General features: G+C 33.1%; 1 protein-coding gene across 3 annotated transcripts in view; it reads right to left on the bottom strand.

Annotated features, from left to right (window-relative positions):
- Positions 1–25,015, bottom strand: part of LOC117100178 (protein O-linked-mannose beta-1,2-N-acetylglucosaminyltransferase 1-like) — a 122,835-nt gene extending 97,820 nt beyond the window's left edge. For all 3 annotated transcript variants that reach the window (XR_004444097.1, XM_033239762.1, XM_033239765.1), the window contains exons 1-2: positions 24,889–25,015; positions 14,983–15,123 (exon numbers count right to left, since the gene is read on the bottom strand). The gene's annotated coding sequence lies outside the window, so the exon portion shown is untranslated. The remainder of the gene's footprint in view (positions 1–14,982; positions 15,124–24,888) is intronic.
- Positions 25,016–25,039: the final 24 nt, after the last annotated feature.

Here is a 25,039-nt window from a genome sequence, read left to right as displayed (position 1 = left end):
TACATACTGCACCTCATTTATTATATCACTCCATGATGTCTGAAGATACTTAAAGAAAAATTTCTAGAAGAACCCTGAGGGATCCATTATTGTCATATTTCTTCAAACTTCCTGATTTGACTATAAAACAAAAATGAGCTAAAAAAAAAAAAACACAATATTATTGATCGAGCAACGTAAATGTCTTCATCTATCACTATCAATGTAACAAGTTCTATAACATGAATATCTTTTTCCATTTGGGTGGAAGACGCTTTTGTATAGAATTACAGAAAGATTCAAGACTTGTCAAATGTGGTATCTTCAATTCAAATCAGAACTATACATCTTTTTTTTTTTATGTTTGTTAACATAAGAAGCTCTGAGAGTAAACTACATCCCTGACATACAAATACACATTTAATGCTTTGTCTCTATTATTAAATACAATATTTTACAGAATTCTTGTATAATTTCATCCATGATTATTTAATCAGTTTCTTATCAAATTTCTCACAGAAACAATTAGCTTGGCAATTGAAATCATAGTACTGTATCAATTAAACCAAAAGGTCCATTGATTAACCTCAGATAAGATAGTATAATACATACTCCATGTATCGAAATGCACGCCATCGGTTCGGGATTCAATACTTCAACATTAATTATGTCATCATCAGGAATTCCTGATGATGACATAATTAATGCTGAAATATTGAATCCCGACATGAGGGCATGCATTTCGATACTTGGAGTATGTATTAAATACTATCGTATCAATTTAAACATGTTGTTTTTCGTTAAAATGCATGTCATGAACTGTAACTACTATAGGAACAAGCTAAGCAGTATTGTTCACGGACACTCATTGTGCCTGGTGGTTATCGGCTGACGTGATTCTGTGGAGAACGCAACATGACGATGTGTGTACAACGGATGTTTTTTTTTTTCTTTTAAATAAATGAAATGAAACGACGATCAGCTCAGATTGTCACCGACAATCAGCAGATGGCTTTACACGGTCTAGCACTCACAGGGTGCGAAGTAAGATTCACCGTACGAAAGTCGTATGACCGTCGTACAATGCAGCGAGTACCCGGCTTAGAGTCTGAAGCAATCTGTAACAAAATATTACAGTCAAAGTATTGCCTTTGCAGTGGTATGGTAATGGTATGTTAGAATATTTTGTAGAGTGCCTTTTACAATAAAATCATCTCAAAGCGCTAACAGTATTCAGATCATGAATCATTTGAAAAAAAAGACAAAAAATAAACACACAAACTATCGTAGCCATTCTGGTAAAGAAATGAGACGGCTGCGAAAATGGCATAATAATAAATGGAATCACCAAGAGCAGGAAAATGAAAGGAAAAGGCACACTGCTGATTTTACGATGGAATCGCCACCACAACTGTGTACACACATATCCCTAGGATAGGCCCCGGCTCTAACATAGTACCGTGCACTAAGGTGGCAACGCCAGCTCAAGTAAGAGAGTTTCAGGTGGAAAAAAAGAATTAAAAACCACAATTACTGAACAATAACAGCCAATGATGAGGCAGCACTTTGACACTAAAGGCCTGTTTATACTGTACTTTAACGATAACGATAAAAAAGTTAAAAAAGCAATTGTTCATATAGAAAACAAAAGAAATATGTTTTTACACTAGGACGATTCGATAACGATTTATCTTATATACGGTAACAAAATATTTTTAAAAATCAAATCAGATGATGTCATAATCATGGAAAATGATAAAATCATTGCTACTGCACTACTACGATTTTAATGTTTTTCCATGATTATGGCGTCATCTGATTTGTTAAATATGTTGTTATTGCATAACTGATCGATCGTTATCGAATCATTCCAGTGTAAAAAATTCTCTTATTTCTTTTATTTTCTATATGAAAAATTGCTTTTTAGCTTTTTTATCATTATCGTTATCATTAAAGTATAAACAGGCCTTAACCATATTAACAAAATTACTTAAATGTGTATTCAGTGTCAACCACTATTAAGTATTAGACCTACAGTATAATGTAGCAAATGGGGCACAAAGGGGGAAGATAGGATACATAGTACAAGAATAAATATTTAAATTCAATGTAAATTTAGACATTCCAGCTACATGCTACAAACTTTAAGCCATAATTTTTTTTTTTATTTTTTTTTTTTATATCAGAATAAATACATAAATAAAATAAAGTTATTGTATACAGTTGTAAATTTTTCTTTTAATGACGGCACACATCCACAATTTGTTTATGATCATGGGAATCCTACACGCTATAATGCGCTGGAGTAAAATTAAATAAAATGATTGTATTTTGTTATTTTAAAATTTGACGTATTTATGTAAAAGCATTTCATCATAAATATTTTATATTTTGTAATAATTTATGCCTTGGAGAACATTTAATACCTGTGGGAATAAATGCACAACAAATTTGTCACAACATTTGCTTAATTTGTATCAGGAAATACTAAAAGATATTTAATATGGAAAAAACTCTAAATGTAGTTGACCAGAGGAACACCGCTATCATTGAAGTTTGCTTTAGCAATCTGGTTTGGTTTCCTCAGATGTACAGTATACTGAATAATAAAATTCAAACTGTCTAAACTCTGTTACTTTTTATTGTAATTTAAAGTTACAGTACTTTAGCTATTGAATATTGGTCTAGTTTTAACATACTTTTTGATACTGTAGCCCAGCCCTAAAATACTAAAGTCCAGGACCTAAGACCACCACCTGTTCATAGCCCTGTAAGTATTTTACTTTTGCAATATAAAAATGATTTTGCATTGTAACAATGAGGAACAATACTGTCATTATGGAAGTTCGCTTTTTAAAAAATCTGGTTTGTTCTCCTCTGATGTAAATGTATTGAAAAATAAAATTCAAATTACTTAAATTGTGTTACTTTATGTATTTTATGTAATAGGGCAGGTCCAAGCTTTTTGAAAATGTGAGGTATGGGACATTCAGGGACTCAAAATGGTTCTAGTTTAAACACAGAAGACAAATATTTGAGCATGTTATGCTTTATGTAACATTTATTTATGCTAATTTTTTGTATGTTATTAAAAAGTTAATATATCTTCATAACGAGGTTTACTGTATTCCTAATTAATATTTTGTAATGTATGGGACTTGAAGAAAAGGTTACTTTAAAAAAAAAGCATGCAAAACACTCTGAAAATATCTTATAATATAAAAATGACCTTCCATTACAATAACATATTAGTACAATACATAGTGATAGATGTATAGAACACTTTCTAAAATTTACTGTTTTGTCATTATGAAACAGTAAAGTGTTTGTCTAATATTATAGGATGCATGCTGACAAATTGAACAACCTTTGGTTTTACTTCAATGAGCATAAACTAAACACTCCTCCTTTAGTGTTTCACCTGAGTGTTATTGTTAAGGCATAGGTTATTGGCTTTTCTAATCAAACAAACCATAAACAGGCATTCATAAAGAAACCTAGTCTTTACCTACTCATTCTTATGATCTGGTCATAAAAGATTTAACCACAATATACAGTAAAGTATCCAAAGTATAACCCCCAATTGACAATGAGTAATGATATCTGATAAAACCACAGAACCTATTACAACTGAAGACTAAACTGTGGCTGATCTATACAGTATAATACAGTGCACCTTCCAATTTGAGATCCCTCTAATTCTGTGATACATCTAATTCAACACAACTGATTTTAATACTATAAAAGCTATATTCTCCAAGTAGAGACCAAACCCAGAGACCACCTTCAATTTTCTGGTCCCAATATAGTCTTGAATTGGAGGGTGAAGTGTAATAATAACTGCTTAATATGCCCCGCTGAAGACAGGTAGGGGGCAGGGTAACCTTTAGCCTATTAGTATAGTGCTTGTGAGAATGCCCTACAAGTTGAAACGATCAGCATTTGTTAAAAGTCAGCAGCCACTATCAGTTAACAAACTGACCTCTTCTTAACTATTAACATCAGATATGATCAATTCTAAGACTAACAAAAATCATTTTTTTTTTTTTTTTTTTTTTTAATGACCTCTGGCAATGCCACAGTATGCTTGTCACACGGGTCACACACTTTCTCCGGCCCTGAACATGTCAGCTACCTCTACACAAACACAAAATTAATAAATCAGCAATAATAACTGTAATATTCACAGAAAATGATGAGTGATCAATGCTATCGTAGCATCATCAACAATTATTATAGATTGTAAAGGAAGAGATCTACAGTAGGACTGCTTCAGCTATACAATAATAATTGGGTTCAATTGCACTTAATATGACATACCATTCAAATCCCTTTCACACTAACTGACGTAAAATTAACACACCTAGTTGTCAACAGCATCGCATAATGTACACATCAAAGGCCTGACAAGTATTCATCCTACGACCGTGAAAACATCCAGGGCTTTCATCCTGATAATAGGCTGTGGTTTTTAGCACCTAACATCATTACAAAAAAAAAAAGCTATGCAATTTTTTTTTTTTTTTATCTTAATATTGTATCCGTAAGTATAAAACATCCAAATCTCCACAACTTATGATTGGTTGAGGGGTTGTCTTCATTTCTTCAGGTCATTATTCATACTTCTATGACTATTAAACATCCAGACTTTTTATCTTGTGATTGGTTGAGATGCAACACCTAAAGTTTATATCATTATAGGTCATCATATATCCTTCTACTATAGGCTTGTTAAAAACACCCAGAGCCTTCATTCTGTGATTGGCTTAGAAGTAGCAGCAAGAATTATAGGCTACAATCACCATGATTCTTGAGAGAAGTTAAGTGTTATTCTAAAGCTTGCGAGAAAGTCTTCAAACTCTATTATTAATCACGTTGTGCCATTACCGATTGGTAAGGTGATATTTATTACACATAAAAAGACAGAAAAAAAACTATATTCTAAGTTTTTACTTTTAATGAAATCTAATACAGTGTGGGCAAGGCCCCATTAAAAATAGATTACATTAAAACCCACACCTTCATCACTATGAATTCAAGAATTCCACGCATAAAAAAAAAAAAAATTGCCTCCTTTGTCTTGATTGCTTCAGACATTTCACAATGAATAGAGAAAAGGATTCTAATTTTTGTTTAATTACTAATAAATGTGTATAAAATGTTTTGACAATATAGGTGGGCCTATGTTATTATAGAGTAGTGGGAATAGTTGGTCCAGTGAAGGGATTTGGTTCATAAAACATGAGGTGTTGATAAATATGTTTTTTATGGGCCTAATCTCTACCCACTTTTTACCAATTTTCCATTAAAGATTTGAGTGTTGATAAATAAGAATATTTATTTTATGCACCCACCCCCCCATCCCACCTACCCTCATCAGGTAGACTTTGACCTCCTAAACCATCCACTCGGCTCGAACGGCACTATGCGCAAAATTATAACTCCTAATTGCGCTGACTGTCGGAGGCGTTGCTCTGCCTTCGGGGAAATCCTAGCACCGACACTGCCTAGTTCTGTACCTCCTTGAGTGGTTAACAAATATGTTTTTATGGGGCTACAGTAATAACTTCTACCAATTTTCCATAAAGGTTTGGATTTTGATAAATGTTTTATGGGCCTATTGTAGCTCCCTACCTCCCGCCAACAATTTTTCAATAAAGGTTTTGGTGACTATAAAATGATTTGATGGGCCTAGCTCTCCACGGTATGATGAAATTAATGATACGGTTGATATCTCTTTCCCTTGCTTGTTTCCTGTTCACATGTCAGTGCACTGCAAAAGTGAAACTTTTCAGTATGAAAAGGTGATCTGTTGAATAATTTAACAGTTCAGTTAATATGTTGTTGGTGTTAAATCTTGCTTATTGAGTAGAACCCTTCAGTACAGTAAATCAGGTCGAGACACAAGTCATTGAATATATATGTTTTTAGAGTTTTACACCAGATAAATAATATGAAATTTTACTCATTGCCTACTGTACAAACTACTGGCTATTCAACAATTGTATAATTATGAGCTATGCCTTCACTGAATATTAAACAATAAATAATAGAGTGAAGGCATCAGTATATCATAATATAGATTGCTGAATAGCCAGTATATATGGTACACTAGTTGACCATACATTTATTCTATTGTACAGTATGTCCTTAAAAAAATGTTACTTTACATTAAAACTAAAATTGCTCAATTTGCAAATCAAATCTAATCTTAATGTAGATTAATTTACAATTTTCAAAAGTCGATTCCAAAAGGCAGCCCATCATTAATAGCATTGCACCAGTCCTTCACGACTCAGTACCAACTCCTGTAGGCAGAACCGTCCAGCAACAAATTCATTGCTGCTCTCTATAAACGTGAAGTTGTCTACTGATTTTCGTTGGCAGACTGAGCAAATGCCATTAATTGTAAAAATGATCAGTTGTAAGCTTGGTGGTGGTGCATTCTTGAATTGATTTTGATGCATGTCCGACTTAATACTGCATCCCTCAAAAACATTCCTACATACCCCTATCTGTAAAGTGTTATAGAAAATTTATTTTTTAATAGATTATTCTTATTTTTAAGTATTAAAGTGATAATATTTTGAAAAATTTTCACTACATAAATGTAAAGGTATTATTGATGCTGTAACTTGGTGATAATTTACAAGATACTCACAATTGATTTAATTGATTAACAAGCATACAACATGGTCAAACATGCACGTAATCTACTGCTTCTTTGCATACTCTGAATAAGAGGCAACGAATGCTGTCACTCAACACTATAAAATTGTGGTGGTTATAATAAGAATTAATTTGACTCTTCACCGGAATGTAACAACTAAATAAAGTATTTCGGCAGTACAGTTGTGTTTTTGTATTTATCATTTCAAAAACATAATTCTATTATATGGCCATATATAACAGCTTATATTAAGTCATTCAATATTACTTTACACTTGTTTTCAAAATGAGTATAGAAAATCCAATGTTATAATTTCCAGTTAATTAACAATGAGAATACTCCACTCCTAAAAACCTTGTTTTTACAGATTTTATGTCCATCTTATATAAGGGTAAACATCTACAGGCTAACTTTATAACTATTCAGAACATTGATAAAATTTTAAGGGAGGAAACATTTGCATCTTCTCCCATTTTTCCCACCCACAAAACAAGATCATGTATACAGTACTGCAAGTACCCTCTGGAAATGCATTCCAAAGATGTTCAGTATTCTCAGAAGAATGTCAGGTGAGAATGAATGTTAAGAAATGTACCCATTTAGGTTAAAAGTATAAAAGTACTGTACTAATCACCTCACCAACTCACTGCTATCTGATCAGATTTTATTTTTTTCTTCCTCGACTGTTGCACAGGGTAATTCTGTCCAGCACTTTAGTCACTTTCCATGCTCGGATCGTCTTCAAACTTTGTAGTTAGAAATAAATGGCTTTTCCACTAGGGGAAAAGCCAATAAAATTCAAAATTTATATCTGAGATGGTATAGAGTACTACAGTGTTACGTCACGATACCATGTGATACTCCGTTGCTATCGGTGACACAAAATGCGTTCAACCGGACGCCATTTTCCCCCCTGACAAACGATTGATCCCAATTTCTAACGCAATTATTAATATGTTGTACCTTAGTTTTCCTTTGTAAATTTTAATTGATGATTAACTGTGTGTTCCATAACTAATATAATGCGAGCTTTTGTGTTTTTAGAATATTTTGATGGTAAATTATTAGGTTTTAAAATGCCTATTCCAGAAAGCCTATTCTTAACCATTAGGATTATGAAGTCATTCAGGCATAATGAACGGTAACCAATGTCTGGTTGACAACAAAGGGCGCCACCTGGTGTGGTGATCACAACTGTTGTACTCTATAAAGTAGCCTAATACAGAATTGTACATCATTCTGTCATCAAAGAATTTTTTTGTCCTAAAAATTAATTTGTTTATTTATAGCAAACACAATTAATAATATACTTATTACTCACTTAATATTACAGATGAGTTTTGTCCACTATTTACTGACAGCATGCAAAAGAAATATGTTAATATCTTTAACTACTCATGTTGCTAAACTGTCAAGCATTGTGTTACTTCACTGCAACACTTTCAGTCAGTGATCAAGATTGATTTTGCCCTTATGATCCTGTGGTTATAGCATTTGCAATTACAGCATGGCTGATTGAGTAACCACATCCCTCAGTTTGACAGAGCTAAGCAGCCATACAGTACAGTGACTATAATTCAATCTAAAAAAAAATGGATGTCATCAAATTTGAAGCCATCTTGCACTTTGTGTCGCCTGTCATTTCCAATGACACCCCCTGATAAATTATGTTAAAGCTACAGTTCCATCAAGCCCGGGCCCGGATCCCGGATCCCGTCCGGTGCCCGGACAAAAAATTGGTAGCTGTTACGTTCTTTGAAGGCTGCGTTTACATCGCGCACGGAACACGGTTATTCGGGGTCAAGTATGTATGTTCAAACTAACCAAGCTTCTTGCTGATTGGTCTAACAAAAAAAATGTACGATTTCACGAAAAAAAATTACTCTCAGATCTATCGCTTGGAATCCGGAGTCTGGATTGGAAATCGTACAAATTTGATGTGAATGGACCTATTCTTTACCAGTGAACCTGTTTTTTACGATTTTTTGTCCGGGCATCGGACCAGATCCAGGCTTTGGTGCGAATGCACAGTACTGTAGCTTAATGATGATTTACACCATATGAGAACACTTCTCAGATATTACCTGACTGGCTCCAAGCTTTGATGGATTCTACAGCATCAATTAAATATTAACAAAAAATAATTATTTATATAGCGCTGGTATACTGTATGGCGTATACAACCTTGATTGTGCTAGTTTTCTAGGATGGGGCATTAAAGGAGAAAGTCTTCAACTTCAATACAAACTTGAATTGGTTCTGAGCCGTAAAGTTGAATGACCAACACAGTAATAAGACATTGCACAGCCTTCCCACGGCAAAACAACATTCTCTTACCTCTTTTTTGTTAAATTAAGTTGTTTTGCCTTAGAATGGTTGCAATCCAATGGTTGATCCAATGCAAAAAGTCAGAACCTGATCCATCAATTTATTACATTACCACCTGGTCTACCAAATTAAGGCCTTACCATTAAACAGGACATAATATATTCTGGTTTTATTATTAAAAACACCATCAAAATTTGACATACAGCATTAAACTGAATTGCATCATACTGTATGCACAGTAAAACTATAATATAGAGTAAAATCTAAGAAACAAGAGAAAATTAACAACCAACACTTTACAAACATTCACACAGACAATTTGTTTCCATATTTATAAAACTTCATTGGACTATAAAAAAGAATGGAGAGATTTTTATGTTTTATATCATTTATTATAATGTCATTTACTGCATTTAGTACAGCACTATTGCTTTACTATGCATAGATCCTACTTAGTACTGCATCTAGGAGGTTGAATAATCAGATAATTTGTTTATCACAAGCCTAAAAATCATACCATCAAGACAATAATGGATTAAAATTTATAGAAAAATTGTCAATATGTACAAAAATCACAAAAATCACAGTCAAAACCCTCCTTGCATTTAATGTATCATACTGTAGTGTAATGTAAGGCCTGCAACTTGAATTGAAATTGGCATTAGAAAGATAAAACTGATCCTATGAATTAATGTTTTTTGATGTACCTGTATGTATCTCAGATAAAGTAACTTATTCATCAATTCCTTAAAAATAACATAATTTTTTTTCTCTCGATAAAGATTGTGTTACAGTACAGTATGAATCATCATTATAGATAAATCATAAAATACTGTACTGAAATAATTTAAATTTAATACAACATTCACAATTTAGCCTATATAACAATTTTGAAAATTATTAGAATATCCATGCAAAATACTACAGTAGAGTATCAAATTATTCCCTTTCTCAAAATTATGATTTACAAAATAGGTTTGAATCTTGATGATAAAAACATGATTTATTTTCAAAAAATATTAATAACTTTTGGCAAATAATACCTATTTGTGCAACTTGGTACCGATTCCATTGATTGGGCAAAATGAGCCGTACCTAATGAAATTTAGAAAGTGTAAATTTTCCTTAAAAAATTGGTAATGTAATTAATAATGTAAGGATCATGGAGGTGTAACACAATTGAAGCGGTTTGGCGCAGCAGGAACGGTTTGGTTTCCCAATCTTGAGGTCGGGGTTTCAATCTATCGCTGTGCATTTCACTTGTGTCCTTGAGCAAGACACTTTATCTGCAATGCTTCTCTCCACCCAGGAGTACAAATGGGTGCCTGGTGGGGTTGCCTGCTCCTGCACTGATTACCAAGTAGCAACACTTAAAGTATGCAGACCCAATGACCAGGGAAATCAAAGCACTTTGTAACCTAAAGGAATAGGTGCAGCGCTGTATAAATACCAATTAACAAAATCATAATCATCCTCATCATCACCTTCATGAGAATGATATAAATTTGTCTAGTGACAAGCATAAATAAAATAGTCTGGTACTTCTATGGTATTTACCGTAAACAATACAACCCATAAACATCCATTAGCTTTCTATATCCTCTGATTTAAGTGTGTGGCCTCACGTTGACTGTAGTTTAAGTACTGCACTGTGACGTCAAATATTACAGTAGAACATCACTTATATTTAGTTGAGAATTTTATACAGTTTCTAAATTGGGTTAGATTAACTGTAATTAAGAGGAGACTGGAGGCTGGTAGTTAGCGATGCAACTGCCTACCCGTTACCAGCACAACAAACTCTGTGGAGATATTCAGTTGATTGAAAGGAACGAATGATAATTGAATTCTCGGCTAGGTAAAGCATTGAGGCTGAATACTAAAGGCTAACGAGAAGAGGAAACTGACTTAGGCTACAGTAGCATCACTGGAGGGTTGCTAATTATAGTGTGTTTTAGCATGCTAATTATACTGATGATGGTTTTTCATAGTCTTTGCAAATAAGGTACTGTACCTCAGGGGCTAGTCAATCATTGCGTATTCACTGTAAACAACATTGATCAATCAAACTGAGCATGAATTCTGCTTTTTAAATATCTTTTCTTGAATCAATGTATAAATTGTTACTAGAAATAGTACAAGGTACTATAATATTACAATGCCCAAGTTACTTGACATGTATAATACACTTTTTTTTTTATAAGAACACATTTTATAAGAACACTGAGGCTGACATTGCTTAAAAATTAAGAGCAAAATAAGAACAAATTGAGGCTGAGGTACTCTAGAATGTCAAACTAGAAAAACCAAAAAATTATATCTCTACCTTATGTGCATTAGGTGTGACTATCTAATACCCTCTATAATACATTGCAGTAGGTGTACCTACCTCCCATTTGGGGCCATTTTTTGCTGGGCCTTTCATTCAGGGGCCATTTTTTGCAGGGCCGCTTTCACCTCCCAGTACAGTGTATACTGCTGTACAATAATAATTTTCTATGTTTGAAAATTGTGTAAAATAAGAATGAAATAAGAACATTTTGAGCCTGAAATTGGCCAAAAAAATAAGAACACTGAGCCTGGGCAAAATTTTACTGGTTCTTATAAAAAAAAAAAGTGTAATCATAGAAATTAAAGGCCAAATAGAATAAAAAAACAACTTCCTCTTATCTACAGTACAATAACATTGTTTTTGGGTGGCTCCATTTTAAAAATTGTTTTCAAGGCAAAACACCAAGGAAACCCCACAAAATACAATAATCCTAGAATAACTAGCAATGCGTATCGGGTCTTAATACTGTGTGTCAACAATAATGTTCTTGGACAAATCAGTATAAATTTACACTGTTTGTTACCAACTCTACAGTATGTATTATTTATTTGAAAATAAAATATTAAAATATATCAATAAATTATAATTTAATAAATAAATAAAAAATAATTGAAAATATTATGAAGGCTGAATATGAATATACTATAGGTTGTTGTTTTTCCCTGTGAAACAATGAATTTAATACATTGTTATGAATTTTAATTAAAAACATTCTAAACTAATATTAAATCAGCAACAAATCATAAATATACTTTTATTAGAAATTACTCTTTAAATTCTTGGTACTAATCTCTGATATTATTAACATCAGCCTGATATTGTAATGGACACTGAATAATTAAATTGAGCACTACACTGAATATTATGTTAAAAATCAATACATATTTCATACTTAGATCTGATCTAATTAAAGGGCAGTAGGCATTGTCATATGATCAGTTACCAAGTCGAGTACTCCAATAATTAAAACGCCCTTCTCATTCTCAATTAATGCTGTATACACTATTTTTTTTTATTAAGATTAATAAGAACCAATAAAATTTTGCTCAATCTCATTGGCATTTTACCTCAGCCTCAATTCGTTCTTATTTTGTTCCAATCTTTCAAGTAATTTCAGCCCCAGTGTTCATTAAAAACTGTCTACTTCACGGTACTATCTGCATACTGTACTACAGAAAACCCATTAATTTTTGCAATCCAATAATTTTTAATCACAGACTCTCATATAGGGTGGTGTTTTAATACTTTCAATAAATACAATATCTACGAATCACTTTGATGGTTTCTCTATGGCCTAAAATACAGAAATTGCAAACATTTTCATATATTGGTTTGATTACATCAATTCATTATTTCATCACATTTCTCTATATATACTGTACTGTAAAACTAAAAAAACTAAAATTAATAGCCGTACAAATCCCTGTTTGACGAAATCATCTAATTTTAAAGTCGTAAACATTATAAAGCAGTTTACTGTACACTTTCAGCGATTACACTTTACTCTTGAAATTAATCAGAAAATGAGTGTGCAAGTGTAAAAGGTGCACAGTAATTGATATAGATGAGATTTCAACAACTTGACATTACAGTATGACCAATATTTTGCTTCAATGTTTCTTGTGACTTTTTGAAAAAGCGTAGGATGAGGTGATAACATATTACATAATAAAAATTCTACTGTACAGCATACATTATAGAAGAATGCTCATTTCAATGTTGCAGAAAGTTTTGATAAAATTTCTTCAGAGTTTAGACTTTCTGGGCAGAGTTCAACAAGGAGGCAGCCCCAAGTTGAACTATTTGAAGCTCGGAAGGATTTAAGATTGGATTTGAATAATTCAGAATCGGAGATGATACAGTTGTGGGGGCGGAGAATTCCAGAGTTTAAGAACAGATAAGAAAAAAAAGAGCATTCACCAGTATGCTTGACTCATGGAGTAACAAGTAGGAGGAATTGGGAAGAACAAGTAGAACAAGAAGGAACGTTAATCAACAAAGGCATAATGGGAAATGACCATGGATAGATTTTTGAAAGATAAAAGTTTTTAAAATGACGCTAAAAGAAAAGACAATAAATTTCTGACCTAATCATTTTAGTTACTTTTAGTTAATTTTTGAGTTTCATGATTGTAAACATTTTTTTTTTTTTTTGGTTATATCAAGGTAATTCAACAGAAGGACGCACATCTCAGCTCTCGAACATAGCGCATGCGTACAGTCCTTTGATCTTTACTGTGGCATCGACAATCCGATACTTTGCGAGTACAGCCGTCAATTATTAGTCTATGCGTGCCATACGTTTTATGGTGTTATTTACTATTTTATTAATTCTGGGTACTTCGCAATGTCTGTTACATCTGATTTCTTTTAAACGCGAGCTTGTTAAATGCTTCTATAAACTGCAATTTGATTTGTGAAAATTGACCAAGAAAATGAAAAGTTGAAAATTTACAAATTTTATAAAATTTCATGTTCTTATGTAACATTAAACTGTCATTTTGACAATGTTGGACTAAGGCGCACAAAACGAACATTTGAGTAGATACAGAACATTTATTATTTTTTTCTGCGAAGTGAGTCTCATGAACGACAATACACCACAATATCGGTAAAATTAATGTTGAAATGAAGAATATAACTTCAGTCTAATGTTAGTGCAAAATATCATTAGGCCTTTGTAATCACCGCATGACACGCGATTATCATGGCAACTAACACGCGTGTGGGTAATTCGTCACGTACACTGACGGTTTATGGTCTGGTTGCAATGGTTTTTGTAACGTTCAGCGTGTAGGGACGCATGTGCGCCTAGAATGTCGATGCCAGAGTTATAACCTTTGATGTCCCGAGATGTGCGTCCTTCTGTTGAATTGCCTTGGTTATATGCACCAGGGCTTCCTTGAAAAGCAGTGCTACTCACTGAATGGATAGCCCCTGGTTAAAGAAAGCTTAAATAAATAAATAAATTTCTCAAAGTTTTTCAGATATTTTTAGCTACTGTATGAAAATATTGAAAACATTTTATTTACCAAAGTATCATCTCCTATCACTTAGAGAATTACATTCAATAAATTAACTCTTAATCTCAAATCATATAAAATTAACAAATTGGTTAATCAGTCATGAGATGAGATACAAATTTGAAATGCTTTTAATGTAAATGAAAAAAAATTATAAAAAAACATTTTTCTCCAAAGCACATATAAAGTAATACAGGCTTTAATTCCTAATTCTGATAACAGACTTAGTCAGACCCTCATATTCTTAATTAAAGGTTTTTTAAGATTAAAACATTTGAGAATCTTTGGAAAATATTTTAATTGTACAACCTTCTCCTTATCCTCATTTGGAAACTTGCTACATTTGACATTTCGCCACAATCAATATCTTTAATTTCTATCACATTTCTATTAGAATTCCATAAATTGAAATAAATTTCATAAATTTATAACTTATTACTTTGGTTTACATCATTCACATTCCGCTGTTAATTACGTTATTATAACATTTTGATACTAAATAAAAATAACATCATTTGTGGTTCCCTGCTGATTTAACTTGACTATTTTCTGGGTGGTCTCGGAACAGAAACCACTCAACAAAGACAGGCAAATAAATACCCAAGTGATTACCCAATCAACCGATTACAAAAGATCATGTTTACACTCACCTGAGCTGGAGACACTCAGAAACCACAGACTATTTGTAGACCAATTATTTCCAGCACAATCAAGTGATTTAAAATCCAAACTACAGTATACAGTGTACACTCATTTGTTGTCCCGGACGTTGGTAGCACAAATCAACAATTCTACAGTATAAACAAAGAAAAAGAATACAAATTCAGAAAAAGCTGAATACTCACAATTAGGTATTGAAGCAACAGCAAAACTGGTGATGAATTCTAAGCTTTTGCAGTGTTATTATATCAGGATGACTGACTAAAATCTTTAATTAGCATTTTCCTGCCTGCCGTCAACCGAAAGCATGCCAATACCCGATTCACGTTAATCAAATTATTATGCGTTTTCATATATCAGAAATGATTTAAATTTAGAGGAAATATATCATAATATCATACAGAGTTGTGGCTCGCGCAATAGATAAAAATCTGTTTAAATAGGAACGATGGTTATTACAGTACATGTGTTCAATCATTGACCTACTGTATGTTTTTTTTCTACAGTATATTACGCACTTAAACACAGCTACCATACATTTCTTATTTTGGTATAATAAATATGTTTAAATAATTGTTTATTTACCGTTAGATTAATAATATATTTATGATCAATAAAAATGACCCATTTGATGTTACAACTTTGTGTTGCCCCAGGCCTCTGCTGCATGAACAAAACATTTAATATTATGACTGTCTGAAAGGTAACATTAGGTGGGCTCTCAGAGGGCGAAGCTCCAATAGTGGGCCCAGAATGGCCCCTGCTACAGTATACAGTATCCTACAGTAATTAGAGACTTGGCATTACGATCACAATTAAAGACAATCCCTCTAGCTGAAACACAAGGAGAGGCAGCGATGGAAATTGAACCGGGGACCTAGAGATCTTCACGGTTCAGCGCACACACAGTGGCTACTACCAGATTAGCCGACTGAGCTATACTGCTTTAATTACACCCCAGCCTCCACCACTCCAATGGCAGCCAATAAGTTCCAAGTAGGTTAAAATAATTATTCTCATTGGAATAGGGATTTACAATAATTCCATATTCTCAATTTTTGCACCACTCCCAGGCTGAAACCCCGCCTACACCACTAAATATGCATGACATGACACAGTATTATAAGCCTATACCCCTGGTTCTTAATTAATTTGTTTGAAGGGAAGGAATATTTGTAGAGTTGATCTCACAGACCAAAGATAATCTCCGCCAAAAATGATTGTAACGTTTTTGTTAGTACATTGTTGTACCATTTTGTTTTTTCTCACAGGCCAAATTACATTACTCTGTAGGCCAAATTTGACCCGAGGGCGGCGTAATAAGAACCAGGAGCCTATACTAACAGTAGGCCTACTCTATCACTATATACCGTATACCGGAAGTGATTTAAAGAAAGATGAGAACATCAATAAAGGGTGATTCAATCTATTCTGTAACGATTTCCTTTATTAACGCAATAAGAACATCGGATACAACAGGAACATTCAAGGACAGTGGGAAGATTCAAATTACATGTTAATTCCGCATGGAAGCGAATGATTGATTTCTCCATCAAACTTAATACAGATATTCCTTTGTTCATTTAGAATCAGATGTTATTAATTATCAAAATTGATAAAATGTTATAAAACGCTACCTACTGGTCAGTATAGATAGTAATCTCAACTACAAGAGAATTAAATTAGAAAGTTCCTTTGTAGGAAAGCTGAAAATTCGGAGATATCCGCCGTTAATTCTACTGTAGATTAGTATTATTTCTATTTTCATTTTTTCACAGTCATAGCAGAATTGCATCAATTTAAAACAATGAAATAAAATGTAAAAACAAGATATGAAAATTTTAGCAAACTTAAGCAAACTGTAAAATTACAATTACATAAAACTCAACAATCAAAATTAATATTTAACTACTAGAAATTGCAAATTGCAAGTGAAGTGCTGCGAAGTACAACTGCATATAAATGTTCTTCAAACAAAATTATTTATGTGAGTCAAGTGAAAATAATGAATAATAAAAATATAACAAATATTATGAGACACGACACACTGTCTATATTAGAACACTAACAAAGTCGTAATTTTTCATTTTTGTCAAAAGGTGTCTATAGTGGTAAATTATGGTTTAGGCTTTTTTTTAATAAAGTTTCAAAAATTTCTATGTATGTGGAAAATGTAGTTGATTACCAAAGGTCAAAATTTTTATTTTGAAGACTGCATGGTCTAGGAAGTGACGTACATTTTTTTATGGGGCAAGTTTCCAAGGGCGGGTTTTCTAGGGGCGAGTTGACTGCCAAAGAGTGTTGCCAAAGTGCGAGCCAGCGTGTTATATGATCACAAGTGCGAGTCATCACAAGTGTGAGCCAGCGAGCCATGATGTCACGACAATAGATACGAGATGTTACTCGAGTTGTGGGAGGTATCGGCTGAGATTTGTGGAGTACAATTCAAAAAACAACTATAGATCTAATAATGAATTATTGTGATGTTAAATAGACAATGTTAGCTATCAAGGAGCGAAGTTGTTTTTCATTGGGACCTTCGTCCCTTCAAGGCTAGGCCTATACCATCCTACTGTAGCTAATCTAGGCCTAGAGTAGGATAAGGCTAGCGCGACATGCGGATGTTGGTACGTCTTGGTTAGTCTACAAACGTCGCCTAAAGTAATTGATTTTTAAACCAGGCAGAACGAAAGAAGGAAAGTACACTTTTCAGTCGTCTTAGGCCCTTTTTTTTTTGACAAACAATGACCTTTCAGAGGTCAAATTGCTGTCAAGAATATGAATTGGCTGCTTCGCAGCAATAAACACTGCTATTAAAAATTGAAATCAGGTAAGGTTAATTAGGCCTAAAAAATAGTTTGCTGGCAATCGTCAATGCTAGGTACTAGGCCTACAGTACATTATTAATTTACCTTTGGTATTTTCCTTGTTCCTCAACTTCAATTTTTACCACCTGACAGCCAACAATATTATCATGCGATGGTTCCAAGGAACAATAGGGCTTGTTATTTATTTATTTTATTTTATTTCATTTTTTTTATATCTTAATTTTGTACAAGTGAACATTCTAAGTATTTAAATATTTATCTTTAGCTCTTCGATTTCCTTTTGTCAAACAGTTCTCTAATATCTTAGAATATTAACTTAATACAAAAAAAATTAATAAAAATAAACACCAAGGCACGATTCGAACTCACGACCTTCAGTTCCTTACAATACAGCATTAACCAGACGTTCCATTTATACGACGTGTCCTGTTAGTGGTAGTGACAATTATAATATATAATTACGTCACTGTGTACTTTTCTCCATGCATATTTTAATAGTGCCTACAAAAAGCCTTGTCGAAAGGTCATACCCGAGGCGTGAAACGCTGATACAATTGATTATTAATACATCTTCTTGTATATATGCGGCTGTTAGGGTCAATATACTATACTGCCTATAATATACTGCCCTCATCGGAGCTTTTGAGATTACTGTACAAGAACTTTATACATAAAAGAAGACTACTTATCATACAATGAAAAAGGATTCAAAATGAGGCTCAGGAAGTGAATCATAGAATAATGCTTTTATTTATAGACTATTTTATCGAACTTATTTTGAAATAGCGCCACCAATGTCTCGCAACTCACTGGGGGAATTCTAGCAGTCTAACTTGAGCAGCTGGCTAGTTTCAGTAAAGCACCGCGCAGTGGATAGCGCCGCTAGACCCTTGCCGCAGCAGCAGTAGAGAACAGACACATCTTGATAATTACTGAAATTACTGTCGGGCAATTCCACACAAAAGTAAACCTTACACCTAAATCTTAAAATTATACCCGATTCACACGTGAAGTTAAATTTAACAAAAAGTAACAAATTGTAATCGAGCGATCTCCCGAGTTATTCCTACCGAGATAAAAAGCATTCACACGCGTCTGTAAGGTAATGCCAAGGTTGTGTAAAATTTATTCCTGTCTCCCTACTGCGATATAGGTCTAGCCTAGGCCTAGTTGAGAACCCCTGTCACAGATGGACTGTTGAACTCACCATCACAGTAAACATTCGAAGCAATCAATACCCTTAACAACTGCTGTACTACTACTACGAAACTAGGCATAGCTTCCAACGTTTCTGTCTCGGACTCTTGTAATACTAGTAATAGTACTAACACCATCCCGACGTTCATTTTATGTATATCTTCTTCTTCTACCATTACTAATTAACATCAATAACAAGAGACAGGGTGATGTATTGTGGTCTTTACATTATCAATCTTTTATATCACTGTATAGTTCCTGTCTCTTATACACATCTAGATGTGTATAAGAGACAGGTAGATTGTTGTTGTGTTGAAATCCCTGCGCATGCGCAGATCCATCCATGTTACATCTCGGAAGCTTTACCAGCCTCAGCGAGGCTGGTAAAGATTACCGAGACGTTCCGAGATTTTACAAGGATATTACACGGAGGTACAGTACTTTCACACGTGCCGTAAAATGTTACTTTTGGTTACATTTTGTTACATTTGGTAAGATTTTTGTACGTGTGAATCGGGTATTAGTTGCATTATAACAAATTTGGTATCAAATTAAAGAAGAAAATCTTAAGTTTCAGGAAATAATGTTTTTTTTTTTTAATTTTAAACCAGTCACATTTTTCTTTAATAAAAAACAAATTTTATGAGGTTTTTTTCCCTAAAAAATGTAAATTTTGGTAATTTTATGGAGGCTGATTTAGGGTTCTAAAGCATATTTTTTACCAATTTCTTTAATGGTTTTGTGAACATTAGCATCTAAATACAACATTTTATAATTTTAAAAAATGTTTCCGTAAACATTAGCATCTAAATACAACATTTTATAATTTTAAAAAATGTTTCCGTACTCTGTTATGCTTCAGTGATTCAACGATATACCAGTATAAAAAGGGTCACAAAGTTACCATGAAAGTACTTCATTTTTAAATATAAACATTGAAACAGCTTTTTAAGACTTAGACTTGTTTTTAATAATAAAAATTTCATGTTTTTTTTTGTTTTAAAATGTTTGTGCACGTTAGCAACTTAGTTTTATCGTTGATTTAATCCATATAGTACAGTAACTACGTACCACGAAATGCTAGGCCTCTGAAAGTCGAGAATGGTCTACCGTATATAGGAATTGCATATTATTTACAGTAGTTTGTGAGAAAAAACTCTGCATGATAGGTTTTGAATCGAAGACCCTGGAAATTGACAGCCAGCATCTTATTAACCAACAAGCTACAGTACAGCTCATTTTATGAATTTATAAATAAATTATAAATAAATTACCATGAATTTTTAATAATAGAAAAAATATGGTAATTCTTTACAGGTACTAAAAATACAGCAGGCCATTTAAACATACCCACGCACTGTACACTTAACTGTCTCACTCAGGGAAATTGTATGCGACATTTCACTAATTCAATTTCAAATTGATAGCAGCCTACATTTTCAAAGGCCACAAATAGATACACTTGGTTTTTGTCATTGTCGCGTAAATACCTTTGCCTCAAGAGAAGAACAGTCACATAGTCAATAAGAAGTATTATCATGAATAAATAGAGATTCCTAAATTTGTATAACTACGTCAAATTGACGTAATCGTAGAACGAACAGCATAATCCATATTCACTGACGGTTACAGGATTTTGAAGATGATACTGTGGGTTCCTTCCAGTTGAATAATTTTGAATTAAAGAATACCTGTGTTTTGAGGTATAATATTAAAACTTTAATTTAACAATAAAAAAAATTCAATTATTTACAAATTTTTTTAACTTTGAATGTGGGGAAATTATTTAGATTTCAATTGAAAACTAGAACACAGAAAATCATACAGTATCTTTAATTAATGTTTCTGTATTCTTTTCCTATCAAAAAAGGCTCAAACTGTCAAATCATACCAGAAAAAAATTAATTGTATCAAATGTATTTTATTTATATAACAAATTGTGATCAATTTTAATTCAATGTTTACCGGTAGTTCAAAGAAAAAATACTCATTTATTACAGTGATACACTTTTTAGGCAACTCACTGCTGTAGCAAGATTGTGTATTTACACAGTATTTAATAAATATTTAAATAAAATATCCGTACAGTAGTATCATTATAAAATAAAAAATTTTGGGGTATACTTGACTGATACCTAGTGCCTACTGTATACTTTGTTTTTTGTAACCAGTGAAATTTTGCCAAGGCTCAGTGTTCTTATTTTTTGCCATTTTCAGACTTGTTTTGTGAATTCATTTTAAAAATTTTAGATAAAAAATGTTTAGGCCTACTGAATAGCAGTATATTCTGTACAATAGATTATAGAGTATAAATAATATAACCCCTTCAAACATAAACACTATAGGCCTATGATTTGTCGGTTTTTCTAGTGTTTTAAATAAAATCTGTGATATTTTACCTCAGCCTCAACTTGTTCTTAATTCTGGTCTTATTTTTTAATCAATTTCAGTCTCAGTACTCATAAAAAATATAGTACATTGCTTATTAAAAAAAAAGTACATCAACAATGCAAATTATAGAGCTTCTACTTGACTCGCAAGCACACTGACACGATACACTGGGTTGTCCATTCGATGGTTGGTCAATGGTAGAAATTGTTACATTTTTTTCTCTAAAACTTGCAATGGCAGTTGATACTATTATTATTAATATCAAATCATTATAATTTTCAATGTAATTAATAATAATGATAATAATACACTTTTTTTTATAAGAACCAGTACAATTTAGCCCAAGGCTCAGTGTTTAATATTTTTTTGCCAATTTTATTTTTGAGTTTAAAATGTTCTTTATTTTGTTCTTAATTTATAACGTACTGCATACAACCAGTGATCCTTGTGTTGGCAGAAATATACAGGACTGTACAGACAGCTGGTTTGAAGGGGACATTATAAATTCCAGCACATGTCTAGCTGAGTTTAAATAGCTGAGTATTTTTGTTGTTCTCTGATGGAACTTATTAGGCCCACTAAAAAAATTATTAGTTTAACACCCTCGCGCACATGTCTTCTATGGTATTGAAAAGGAAAATATATTTGGGGAAAAAATGGGTTTTTTGAAAATTATTAAAATATTATCTTTTTTTTTTTATTATATTTTATATTTTTTTTAGTAAATAGTTAGTGGATGTTGTTTGTATTATCTCCATCATGTTTTACTTAGAATATCAATGCAACAACAAACAACCCCAGGGTGCTAAAATATAAAAATAAAAAATAATAAAAAGTCCCCCTCCCCCTCCCTTTTCCAGCTCATGACAGGGTGATAAACTAATAATATTTTTTATTGGACCTTACTGTACTCCAGCTATCCATCATGTGGTCATTGAATTATATATTATTGTATATATTTCTGTTACATGTTTAAACAGTAGACCTACAGTAGGCCTCCACTTTAAAAATCAGTGCAACAGTACTGAAAGTGACTACTGTACAATATAAAGAATAAATAAATCAGTATCAGTAGAACTTGTTACATTTTGTTCCCTCTAAGTCTAAAATCTGCAAAGATACATTAACATTATTATTAAAATTATAATAATTTTCAATGTAACTAATAATAATATAGCACTTTAAAAAATGCATTCTAAATAACAAATATAATGTTTATTGATAAATAATATAATTATTAATTAATTATTTTGTGTAGTTCACATTTTAATACAATACTCTAAAATAGTACTGCACTGAACCGTAACTGGCATCATGGCATCAGTGACCATTTCACAATACATTGTATATTACAATAAATCAATTTATAAATTGGCCATGATGTAAACAAAAACTGTAGTAGTACAAACTTCCATGCATTAAGTTCAGGGACACGTAAAGAGATTTAGTCAACTGTGAAAAAACAGTCAGCCGCCCCTTAAATACAATAATGATACACTTTCCTTAATAATCCAAAATATATAACCTGTGGGTACAGTTGATGATAATATTTATGTATGATATGAAAACATTTTTATCAAACCTAGTAATAAACTGAGGTTACTCTATTAACAGTGCACATTTTTCTTAACAATCAGTCCCTCCGGAGATGATCAAAACTGTCAGTAAAGGTCAGTAAAAATTACTAATTTTTCCTTATGGGAAGGTGATTTTTATATCTTATACAGCCTTAATATATTAATTTGTTTTAAAAATGACAATTTAAGTAATATATATACCAGTCTAAACTCTAAACTCACATTTTATAAGTATGACATCACACTTTTCTGGATGTGCTGTGCAAACCACGCAAAAGGATAGCAAAGATTAAAAAAAAAAACTATAAATAACATAGGCTCAGGCCTAATTACAGTAAAGCTATTATTAATGAAAAAAGTAGATCAAAAATGTGTGCATACCTACTACTGTACCTAAACTAACAGTACAATATGCCCTGCAGGACAATTCCTGTAAAATAACATTCTTCCACACATTAAAAAAATATCGGCTGATATCCATGCAGGATTTTTGTAGAAAATTAAGCCTCGGTCCATGTCTCAATCAATCGATCATTGTACAGTACCTGTTCTTTTCTAGTGATTTTCGGTGCAAATTTATGTTGGTTTTCAATGTACAGTAGCTCTGCACAAATAAAATACTTAACAGTGTGGTACCTCTACCTCTACAAATGGCATGCATGATTTTACAATACTATAATCTTATACTACATATACATCCTACTACATACAAAAAGAAGGCTCTCCAGTCTGGCCTATCTATTTGATTATAAACATTATACTACCTGTCCTGGCCTGGGTGATGGGATCCATAGTTACCAACCTGAGAGATTTGAAATGTGACACTACATCAGTTGGATGGGAGGGGGGAAGCACCAGGGGCGGAATCCCGGTGGGGCCCGGGTTCCGGTCACATAATCAACGGTTGGTTGTACAAGACTGCATGTGACTAATAGATTCTATAAGTGCGTGGTTGGCTGGGTCGTTTTGGTTGGGAAAGAGAAATGTTCTCGGAGAAATAATTCTCAAACGAGATAACAAAAGCTCTCTAATGACTCAAGCTACTGCATGACCATTATTGATGATTAAATGTGTGTTCGATAACTAATATAATGCAAGCTTTTGTGTTTTTAGTTTTGATGGTAAAATTTTAGATTTTAAAATGCAGCTATTCCAGAAAGCCTATGAAGTCGTTCAGGCGTAACGAACGGTAACCAACGTCTGTTGACAACAGAGAGTGACACCTGCCGTTGTGAAGACACGACTGTGGTACTCTATAAGTGGGTGGTTGGCTGGGTTGTTTTGGTTGGGAAAGAGAAATGATTCTCGAATTCAATAACAAATCTTTAATGACTCAAGCTACTGCATGACCGTTTTTATATTTTTAATAAAAACCAATTTCTTCTTATTTTAAATACATTTTAACCTGAATTCATGATAACTTTTTTATCGCAAATCCTTGACTTGTGCTATGCCTGACAAATTAATGATCACGCATGCGTATCTGTAAAATGCGTGTTTCATGCAAAAGGCAAAATCACTTTAAATTTTAAAGATAAAGGTGACCGTCCCGCATGATGATGGGGATGTGGTGCTGAGCACTGAGTATTTGGATCTGGTTAAGGCCCTAGGCTAGATCTACAATGGTAGGCTTAAGCCTAGCTATGCATATGTTTAGGCCTAGCTTCCCCCTCCCTAGCTAGGCCTACGCTTACGCCGAGGCTTAAGGTCTACTGTAGTCAGCTCGCCGTCCCGTGGTGGTGGTGGTAAGTGAGTAAGCCCACACGAGATCGGCTCAGCAGGTACGCATCAACACATAAACAGCGTCGGCATCATCTGTGAAGTTTGTCTCTGCCACCTACAGGCCTAGCCTAGCTCAAATCGAGAAAAAAAAATGTTATATTTATAAAGCATATAGACCTACCGATAGTTAATATTATCCCAATAGATTCGTGTATTTCTCACTATATGAGTTAAAATATAACAACGTGAATAACTTCAACACTGCAACACAGTTCAAAATAAACTTGGCATCAATGCATGCTTTGCGGTTCACTGATTCCATGCAGCAGCAG

This window comes from Anneissia japonica, unplaced genomic scaffold (genome assembly GCF_011630105.1).
Source record: "Anneissia japonica isolate Jap-2015-1 unplaced genomic scaffold, ASM1163010v1 scaffold324_len738069_cov173, whole genome shotgun sequence".
NCBI lineage: Eukaryota > Metazoa > Echinodermata > Crinoidea > Comatulida > Comatulidae > Anneissia > Anneissia japonica.
Note: the sequence above shows the minus strand (reverse complement) of the source record. Positions and strands in the feature narration are given on the sequence as shown.